The sequence below is a fragment of the Pecten maximus genome, chromosome 17 (genome assembly GCF_902652985.1).
Source record: "Pecten maximus chromosome 17, xPecMax1.1, whole genome shotgun sequence".
Lineage (NCBI taxonomy): Eukaryota > Metazoa > Mollusca > Bivalvia > Pectinida > Pectinidae > Pecten > Pecten maximus.
The window spans coordinates 20739276-20750288 of NC_047031.1; positions in this window are offsets into that span (position 1 = coordinate 20739276).

Consider the following 11013-nt stretch of genomic DNA (forward strand, 5'->3'; position numbering starts at 1 on the left):
TACGAGGGAACAAGGGACAGTGTGTACGAGGAAACAAGACACAGTGTGTACGAGGAAACAAGACACAGTGCTACTGTGTGGCTCGCAGAAAGCCCCGCTCTTCCGTTGAGATTAACGATCAAAATACAAACACAGAAAATTCAACGGAGATACATTATGTTGCCTTTTTATTTATAATTATATTAAGATTATTTAGTTCATTGGAAACGTAAGCGTGTATAAAAAGCGCACTTTTAACCGGTGTGATGCGAGAATTTGTGAGATCTAATAAAATCCGAAATAATTTTAAAGACAGAAACCAGATTGCACATTTAGAAATTACAAAATTGGAGTAGTTCTAAAGTAAGAGAAAAACTCTAAATCTTCGATATGTACAGAGCGTTAACATTCCTACAGAAAATCAACGCTCAAATAATTCTGGATGATGCAGTAGTGTACTTCATGTGTTAGCTTGCCCGAACTGTTGTGAAAACGTTTTGTTTCAGATTAAATCTACAAAGTTTTCATCAGAAATAAAAAGCGCCCACACCAATGATACTTCAGTGTGCATTGGCACTGATTCATTTTCAGACCAGTTATACTATTTCAATGTTTTTCCACCTCCGCTTTTTCCGCCATCACAAGTTTCCGTTTTTGAAGATTTTATCAAAAGCAAAAGGAAGCTTGATGACTTTCTGATAACATCTTTGTCTCCATCTTCTTTGTCTTTATCATAACCACTGGTCGAGGTGCGGGACATCAGGCTGCTCGACGCTGGAGACGAAAATGGAATAGTAACCGAAGATGTGCTGGTCGTCGACGAAGACGTACTCGGGGTCGACGGGGTCGACGTACTTGAGGGCGTGGTTGTCGTTGACGTACTCGAGGGCGTAGTTGTTGTCGAGGTACTTGAGGTCGACGTAGTCGTAGGCGTAGTTGTTGTCGAGGTACTTGAGGTCGACGTAGTCGTGGGCGTTGTTGTCGACGTACTTGAGGTCGACGTAGTCGTAGGCGTAGTTGTTGTCGACGTACTTGAGGTGGACGTAGTCGTGGGCGTTGTTGTCGACGTACTTGAGGTCGACGTAGTCGTGGGCGTTGTTGTTGAGGTACTTGAGGTCGACGTAGTCGTGGGCGTAGTTGTTGTCGAGGTACTTGAGGTCGACGTAGTCGAGGGCGCGGTTGTCGTTGACAATGTACTTGAGCTACCACCATTACCTCCTGGTGGTGGAACCCTCGCTTTCCTTAGATTTTGTATGTCGTCTATCATCTGGTTACCCCCTGTAACATAAGACGTGGTTAAACTTTACTTACTGTTTCCACTCCATGAACTAGTATAATTAATACTGAACGTTTGGGTCAGATGACTTGAGAACCCGTACCTCGTGGAGTGTATAAAAACCCGTACCTCGTGGAGTGTATAAAAACCCGTACCTCGTGGAGTGTATAAAATTCCGTACCTCGTGGAGTGTATAAAAACCCCGTACCTCGTGGAGTGTATAACACCCCGTACCTCGTGGAGTGTATAAAAACCCATACCTCGTGGAGTGTATAAAACCCCGTACCTCGTGGAGTGTATAAAAACCCGTACCTCGTGGAGTGTATAAAACCCGTACCTCGTGAAATGTATAAAACTCGTATCTAGTGGAGTGTATAAAAACCCGTACCTCGTGGAGTGTATAAAAACCCGTACCTCGTGGAGTGTATAAAAACCCGTACCTCGTGGAGTGTATAAAACCCGTACCTCGTGGAGTGTATAAAACCCCGTACCTCGTGGAGTGTATAAAACCCCGTATCTCGTGGAGTGTATAAAAACCCGTACCTCGTGGAGTGTATAAAAACCCGTACCTCGTGGAGTGTATAAAAACCCGTACCTCGTGGAGTGTATAAAAACCCGTACCTCGTGGAGTGTATAAAACCCCGTACCTCGTGGAGTGTATAAAAACCCGTACCTCGTGGAGTGTATAAAAACCCGTACCTCGTGGAGTGTATAAAAACCCGTACCTCGTGGAGTGTATAAAAACCCGTACCTCGTGGAGTGTATAAAAAACCCGTACCTCGTGGAGTGTATAAAAACCCGTACCTCGTGGAGTGTATAAAACCCCGTACCTCGTGGAGTGTATAAAAACCCGTACCTCGTGGAGTGTATAAAAACCCGTACCTCGTGGAGTGTATAAAACCCCGTATCTCGTGGAGTGTATAAAAACCCGTACCCCGTGGAGTGTATAAAAACCCGTACCTCGTGGAGTGTATAAAACCCGTACCTCGTGAAATGCATAAAACTCGTACCTCGTGGAGTGTATAAAAACCCGTACCTCGTGGAGTGTATAAAAACCCGTACCTCGTGGAGTGTATAAAAACCCGTACCTCGTGAAATGCATAAAACCCGTACCTCGTGGAGTGTATAAAACCCCGTACCTCGTGGAGTGTATAAAAACCCGTACCTCGTGGAGTGTATAAAAACCCATACCTCGTGGAGTGTATAAAAACCCCGTATCTAGTGGAGTGTATCAAACCCGTACCTCGTGGAGTGTATAAAAACCCGTACCTAGTGGAGTGTATAAAAACCCATACCTCGTGGAGTGTATAAAAACCCGTACCTCGTGGAGTGTATAAAAACCCGTACCTCTTGGAGTGTATAAAAACCCGTACCTCGTGGAGTGTATAAAAAGACGTACCTCGTGGAGTGTATAAAAACCCGTACCTTGTGGAGTGTATCAAACCCGTACCTCGTGGAGTGTATAAAAAGACGTACCTCGTGGAGTGTATAAAAACCCGTACCTCGTGGAGTGTATAAAATTCCGTACCTCGTGGAGTGTATAAAAACCCGTACCTCGTGGAGTGTATAAAACCCGTACCTTGTGGAGTGTATCAAACCCGTACCTCGTGGAGTGTATAAAAAGACGTACCTCGTGGAGTGTATAAAAACCCGTACCTCGTGGAGTGTATAAAATTCCGTACCTCGTGGAGTGTATAAAAACCCGTACCTCGTGGAGTGTATAAAAACCCGTACCTTGTGGAGTGTATCAAACCCGTACCTCGTGGAGTGTATAAAAAGACGTACCTCGTGGAGTGTATAAAAACCCGTACCTCGTGGAGTGTATAAAAACCCGTACCTCGTGGAGTGTATAAAAACCCCGTATCTAGTGGAGTGTATAAAAAGACGTACCTCGTGGAGTGTATAAAAACCCGTACCTCGTGGAGTGTATAAAATTCCGTACCTCGTGGAGTGTATAAAAACCCATACCTCGTGGAGTGTATAAAACCCCGTACCTCGTGGAGTGTATAAAAACCCGTACCTCGTGAAATGTATAAAACTCGTATCTAGTGGAGTGTATCAAACCCGTACCTCGTGAAATGCATAAAACCCGTACCTCGTGGAGTGTATAAAAACCCGTACCTCGTGAAATGCATAAAACCCGTACCTCGTGGAGTGTATAAAAACCCCGTATCTAGTGGAGTGTATCAAACGCGTACCTCGTGGAGTGTATAAAAAACCCGTACCTCATGGAGTGTATAAAAACCCGTACCTTGTGGAGTGTATCAAACCCGTACCTCGTGGAGTGTATAAAAAGACGTACCTCGTGGAGTGTATAAAACCCCGTACCTCGTGGAGTGTATAAAACCCCGTATCTCGTGGAGTGTATAAAAACCCGTACCTCGTGGAGTGTATAAAAACCCGTACCTCGTGGAGTGTATAAAAACCCATACCTCGTGGAGTGTATAAAACCCCGTACCTCGTGGAGTGTATAAAAACCCGTACCTCGTGGAGTGTATAAAACCCGTACCTCGTGGAGTGTATAAAAACCCGTACCTCGTGGAGTGTATAAAACCCCGTACCTCGTGGAGTGTATAAAACCCCGTACCTCGTGGAGTGTATAAAAACCCGTACCTCGTGGAGTGTATACAAACCCCGTACCTCGTGGAGTGTATACAAACCCCGTACCTCGTGGAATGCATAAAAACCCGTACCTTGTGGAGCGTATAAAAAGACGTACCTCGTGGAGTGTATAAAAACCCGTACCTTGTGGAGTGTATAAAACCCCGTACCTCGTGGAGTGTATAAAACCCCGTATCTCGTGGAGTGTATAAAAACCCGTACCTCGTGGAGTGTATAAAAACCCGTACCTCGTGGAGTGTATAAAAACCCATACCTCGTGGAGTGTATAAAACCCCGTACCTCGTGGAGTGTATAAAAACCCGTACCTCGTGGAGTGTATAAAAACCCGTACCTCGTGGAGTGTATAAAACCCCGTACCTCGTGGAGTGTATAAAACCCCGTACCTCGTGGAGTGTATCAAACCCCGTACCTCGTGGAGTGTATAAAACCCCGTACCTCGTGGAGTGTATACAAACCCGTACCTCGTGGAGTGTATTAACCTTTTTTCCCCGCGGCAATGAGACCCATCACTCTCCAAAAGGAGGCTAGGATAGCATGCAAGCTGTCGAGTACCGTTATACGCACGATGCCAAGTACACGGAGCTTAAAATTTATCGGTGGAGCGATATATGACATATTAATTTTAATATGAATTAAATGTCATTATCTACAACATTACCATTCGGATGAATTATAGCCTCAGAAATATGTTTCTTTGTCCAGATACTAATCAAAAGAATATCAAGATGAGATTCAAATCACTTGACAGAGTCTGTAACCCTAGACCACCAAAGGTGAACGATTGTTTTCCTTCTAGAACTAAAGATAGATTACTATAGAAAAGGAAAATGGTTTATTACCAGAATGTGACGTATAATCCTTACCAAGTCGTGAAACCATCGAAGCAAAGAACGTTTTGTTGGGAGAGAAACATGTTCTTTTTATTGATTGTACATGCTGTGCGCCCTTCATCAGGTACGCCATTATGCTATCCCGAAATTCCAGTGGCTGATTTGAAAGCGAGGCAATCTGTTCAGGTGGCAAACCGTTAGCGCAAACAAGACTCAGTGTGTACGACAGTGTGTACGAAAAAACAAGACACAGCGTGTACGAAAAAACATGACACAGTGTGTACGAAAAATCCAGACACAGTGTGTACGAAAAACAAGACACAGTGTGTACGAAAAACAAGACAAAGTGTGTACGAAAAATAAGACATAGTGTGTACGAAAAATCAAGAGAGAAGGTCTCCGCTCTCCCTCTCCACTCCTCGCCCCCCCTCCCCCCAACACACACACACACACACACTCACACACACAATTCGTCTGATAACTGCAGATGGCTGTTAATAGGACGTTAAACAAAACAAAATAAACCAAGACCTTGCTGAAAAGAAAAGTCGATTTTAATTATTCTACTACATCAAGGATAGTTAGATAGATACCATGACCTGTGCCCCCCCCCCCCCCCCCCCCCACGGGAACTATGGTCCTTTATCGTCTTTCTTCTTCTTTCTTCTGATTGGTTCGCCCATGATGTAATAACGTGTCCTGGTTAGCATCCCCCCCCCCCCCCCCCGCAATACACACACATTATTCAAACATTCCAGAGTACAGGTCTCCTTGCAAGCTAAGTAAGAAAAACGTGATTTTCCTTGGTAGGGTGTCCGTTCATAGAACAAGGGGTCACTAGTTCGAGGCCCGAGTATCAGCAGCGTGTTTGTTTTCATTACGTTATCATGTTTCAGTAGCAGCGGTTGGCAAAGACCTGAACAAGAAACAAATCTTGTTCTATTCCTTCGCCGCTATGATCTTCCTTTGACTTCCAAGATCAAAATACAAACACTGAAAATTCATCGAAGATACAACATGTTGCCTTTATTATTTAAAATTACGTTCAGATTATTTAGTTCTGAACAAGATTCATAGCCGTGTATAAAAAGACCAATCTAACCGAAAAATTGCGATATTTTGTCGGATCTAATAAAACCAAGTTTGAAATCAATTTTAAGGATAGAAACCAGTTTGCACAGTCAGAAATTACTCGTAGATATTTGGAAAATTTAAAAGTTCTGAAGAAAAATAAAAACTCTCAATCTTCGATATGTACAGAGTTTTAACGTTCCTGTCAATAATCAACGCTCAAATATTTTTGGATGGCTTGTCCGAACTGATGTGAAAACGTGTTGTTTCAGATTAAATCCACAAAGAGTAATATTTCAAAAGGGGACTATATAATCATCAGAAATATAAAGCGTCCAGACGAATGCTACTTCCGCTCATTTGTAGGCCAGTTATATTAATGTTTTTCCTCCTCCGCTTTTCCCGCCATCACAAGTTTCCGTTTTTGAAGATTTTATCAAAAGCAAAAGGAAGCTTGATGACTTTCTGATAACATCTTTGTCTCCATCTTCTTTGTCTTTATCATAACCACTGGTCGAGGTGCGGGACATCAGGCTGCTCGACGCTGTAGTCGAAGATGGAGTTATAGTCGAAGGTGTGATGGTCGTCGACGTACTCGTGGGCGTGGTGGTCGTCGAAGTACTTGAGGTGGACGTAGTCGAGGGCGTTGTTGTCGACGTACTTGAGGTGGACGTAGTCGAGGGCGTTGTTGTCGACGTACTTGAGGTGGACGTAGTCGTGGGCGTTGTTGTCGACGTACTTGAGGTCGACGTAGTCGTGGGCGTTGTTGTCGACGTACTTGAGGTCGACGTAGTCGTGGGCGTTGTTGTCGAAGTACTTGAGGTCGACGTAGTCGTGGGCGTGGTGGTCGTCGAAGTACTTGAGGTGGACGTAGTCGAGGGCGTTGTTGTCGACGTACTTGAGGTGGACGTAGTCGAGGGCGTTGTTGTCGACGTACTTGAGGTGGACGTAGTCGTGGGCGTTGTTGTCGACGTACTTGAGGTGGACGTAGTCGTGGGCGTTGTTGTCGACGTACTTGAGGTGGACGTAGTCGTGGGCGTTGTTGTTGAGGTACTTGAGGTCGACGTAGTCGTGGGCGTTGTTGTCGACGTACTTGAGGTCGACGTAGTCGTGGGCGTTGTTGTCGAAGTACTTGAGGTCGACGTAGTCGTGGGCGTTGTTGTCGACGTACTTGAAGTCGACGTAGTCGTGGGCGTTGTTGTCGAGGTACTTGAGGTCGACGTAGTCGTGGGCGTTGTTGTCGACGTACTTGAGGTGGACGTAGTCGTGGGCGTTGTTGTCGAAGTACTTGAGGTGGACGTAGTCGTGGGCGTGGTGGTCGTCGAAGTACTTGAGGTGGACGTAGTCGAGGGCGTTGTTGTCGACGTACTTGAGGTGGACGTAGTCGAGGGCGTTGTTGTCGACGTACTTGAGGTGGACGTAGTCGTGGGCGTTGTTGTCGACGTACTTGAGGTGGACGTAGTCGTGGGCGTTGTTGTCGACGTACTTGAGGTCGACGTAGTCGTGGGCGTTGTTGTCGACGTACTTGAGGTCGACGTAGTCGTGGGCGTTGTTGTTGAGGTACTTGAGGTCGACGTAGTCGTGGGCGTTGTTGTCGACGTACTTGAGGTCGACGTAGTCGTGGGCGTTGTTGTCGAAGTACTTGAGGTCGACGTAGTCGTGGGCGTTGTTGTCGACGTACTTGAAGTCGACGTAGTCGTGGGCGTTGTTGTCGACGTACTTGAGGTCGACGTAGTCGTGGGCGTTGTTGTTGAGGTACTTGAGGTCGACGTAGTCGTGGGCGTAGTTGTTGTCGAGGTACTTGAGGTCGACGTAGTCGAGGGCGCGGTTGTCGTTGACAATGTACTTGAGCTACCACCATTACCTCCTGGTGGTGGAACCCTCGCTTTCCTTAGATTTTGTATGTCGTCTATCATCTGGTTACCCCCTGTAACATAAGACGTGGTTAAACTTTACTTACTGTTTCCACTCCATGAACGATTTTAATCAATGCTACAAAGCGTCCGGCCAACATACTTACTGAAATAATTAAAATATCTGTTTGAAAAAAGAACACATATCCTACAAACCTCACATGGATTTAACATAAAGATTTTACGAAATTGTACGTGATGCCCCATTACATGATCGTAAGAGGCGACTAAATTTGGGATAATACATTTCTCCCCTTTCATATCAAATGTCTTCTTCCTATTGTCCCTGTATCGTCGGATACACATGGTTTCTTGCACCACACGCTACATTACACTGTTCACTCCTGGGTCAACTCCCCCTTCCAAAAAAAGGCTATTTGATTGGCTCCGTCACATTTTTCTATCAGAATTCCAGCCAATCAGATTTAAGATAACATACGCTTTATAGAAGCTTCATATCAACAACAATGGCGGCAAGTGATCCGGAAATCGTGTTCCGGAAATTTAATATCAATGGGATGCAATCATCTAAGCGGAATATTACTGAAACCCTTGTGTCTGATAGAGATGGGGTTTTCCTAACATCCGCGACATATTACCGTATATATCGTAAAAGCTCTTCCTTCGGGCGCGATAACGAGGCTCTCTAGATACTTGAGAATGACACCCTCAGACAGACTTGCCTCCCTTCAAATAAAATTTGCTAATAACAACAGTTATATGAGGAAACCAGGAGCAGTACTCCTATGGACAACTACAATTAAACCAAAGCTTCATATTGATATCAACACTAAATTAGTGTAAAATAGCAAAAAGCTCTTCGTGGTCGCATTTTTTGATTTCATGTATAAAACCCGTACCTCGTGGAGTGTATCAAACCCATACCTCGTGGAGTGTATAAAACCCCGTATCTAGTGCAGTGTATTAAAACACGTACCTCGTGGAGTGTATAAAACCCGTACCTCGTGGAGTGTATAAAATTATGCTGCGCTGAAAGCTCTCAAAAGTTTTGTTATTTCATCAGGACAATGCTAATGTTCACAATTCTGTCATTGCCATGGCTGCCATTCACGATTGTGACTTGATTGAGCATCCTTATTCGCCTGATCTCGCTCCATCAGACTTTCTTCTATTTCAAAAACTGAAAACATCTATTCCAGAAACCCACTTTCAGTCCGGGTGATGACGTCATACATACCATGAATGACATTCTAAACAGCCATGTAAAGGAGCTCTTAAAAAGTTGCATCGAGGCCCTTAAACACCATTGGCAAAAGTGTATATATTCTGAAGGGGATTATGTTGAAATACAATACAGTTTGTCTGGCAAAATTCAAATCCTTCAATATGAGGTTCATCAACATATCAAACAGCCCTCATAGTAGTATTGGCGGGCTATATCAGGATGAAATATCTGTACAATGCCCCAACCTCATTGACGTGTTCTAGAACGATGGAACATTTGTATGATATCCGTTGCGCCACTGTCGGGTTTTTAACGAGGAAAGTTCAGTATTGTACAGTTTTATATAAAAAAAAAACACATACAGATTCAACTACATGTATATATGTATACATATTTATATTTCTCTCGGTACAATTACGCCAGGAAATTCAAATATATCACATCGGATCACCAACACATGATGTATATGATACATCGTGATAATAAGTTGATATATAGAATTTAGTAACACAAATGAATCGTGCCCTAACCGGGCCTCGAACGCACGATCTACGGTACCCAATCCAAAATGCAATCACCTATCCAGAAGTACTCGCAGCTTATACCGCTGCGCCACATCGGCATTCTTAAATGGACAATTTAGTCAAGCATGCTTTTTATAGTTCAGACATCATCGACAACGCATATATCGAGGCAAATACATTTGCGGTCAATAATTATCTCTACGCAGCCAATGTTCATTATGGTCAATTTAAGTTTTGGGAAAGCCCACGTCAAATATAGCGATACTCCAAATATAGTGCAACTTGTTGCACCCTCTGGCGGGAACAGAGTTGGTTGTGAGTGACGACACGGTAGATCTCGCGTATACTTATTTCTTTGGGTTTTGATGTAACAATAGGCGTGGCAAATAGTTGTTACATGTATCATGATTGATAGATTCAATGATGGTGTATTTTTTTGGCAATTCAATTCGCCCAAACACAGGTTTATTCCAGGGTCACCGAACGGGAATTTGTGTTCATGTAATTGTGTACACACATGCATGTATACGGCCGATTCATTTGTGTACGAATGCAAACAAATGCTAACACCCATCTAGGTGATTTATTCCATCCATGATGTAATCAGAACAATATTTATAACAAGTACAAATGGAATTATGATAATGGAAGGTGTACAGAGCAAACATATCGCACCTCAACATTACTCCGTAGGCCGATCTAGGTCAAGTCTCGGCAAACTCGCTCGCAACTGTATGAACTTCTTCATTGTTGTCGCAACAGTTCGAAAAACTCACATCTGTTCGATTCATGTCCTAACAGTAATTCTCCATATGTTTTGTTTATCCATTCACTATCTACGTTTGGTATGAGACCTGCAACCTATAGTTAAAATATCCGCCAACGGCTTCAAATGCAAAACCAAAGTTGTTTACAGTCACGAGATGGGGCTGCGCTTGCACACATTTATACAAATTGTGTAGAGACGGCTTGCTCATTTGCATATAAATCGTATGGTTATACGATTATGACCCCCTTACATTTAATTAAAAAAACATGGAAAACATAAAATTGTATCAATATATGACCAAGGATAGTTCATAAGGAGAACTGAAGTACACATTCATGAAATAATTTGTGAAATGATAAAAAAGTAAACAAACTTGACTAAATTGTCCCTTTAAAAAAGAACGTTTCAATGGCGCAGTGATGGTCGGCCTGATACCCTGAAATGATCATTATGGAAGTCGTCTATAAGATGATTTGAATACCTGGATCGCAATGTAATTACATACATGTACATGGGTACGAATTGTACATATATGATAAATATTTCTCTCGGTACAACTACGACAGGAAATTCTATATCTATATCTTCGGATCACCAACACATAGTGTTTATGATACATTATGCTAATAAATAGATATACAATGTATAACATAGTAACACAAATGACGAAGGAAAACGAACTTACGATCTACGGCACCCAGTCGCCTAGCCATAAATACCCGCAGCATATACCACCCCGCCACATCGGCGTTTTTTAAAACATACCCCCGTGACTTGTTTCAGCTACTAATAATCTAATTGTCAGTACAACCTACCGTCAAATGCGCTCGAGGACAGATCGGC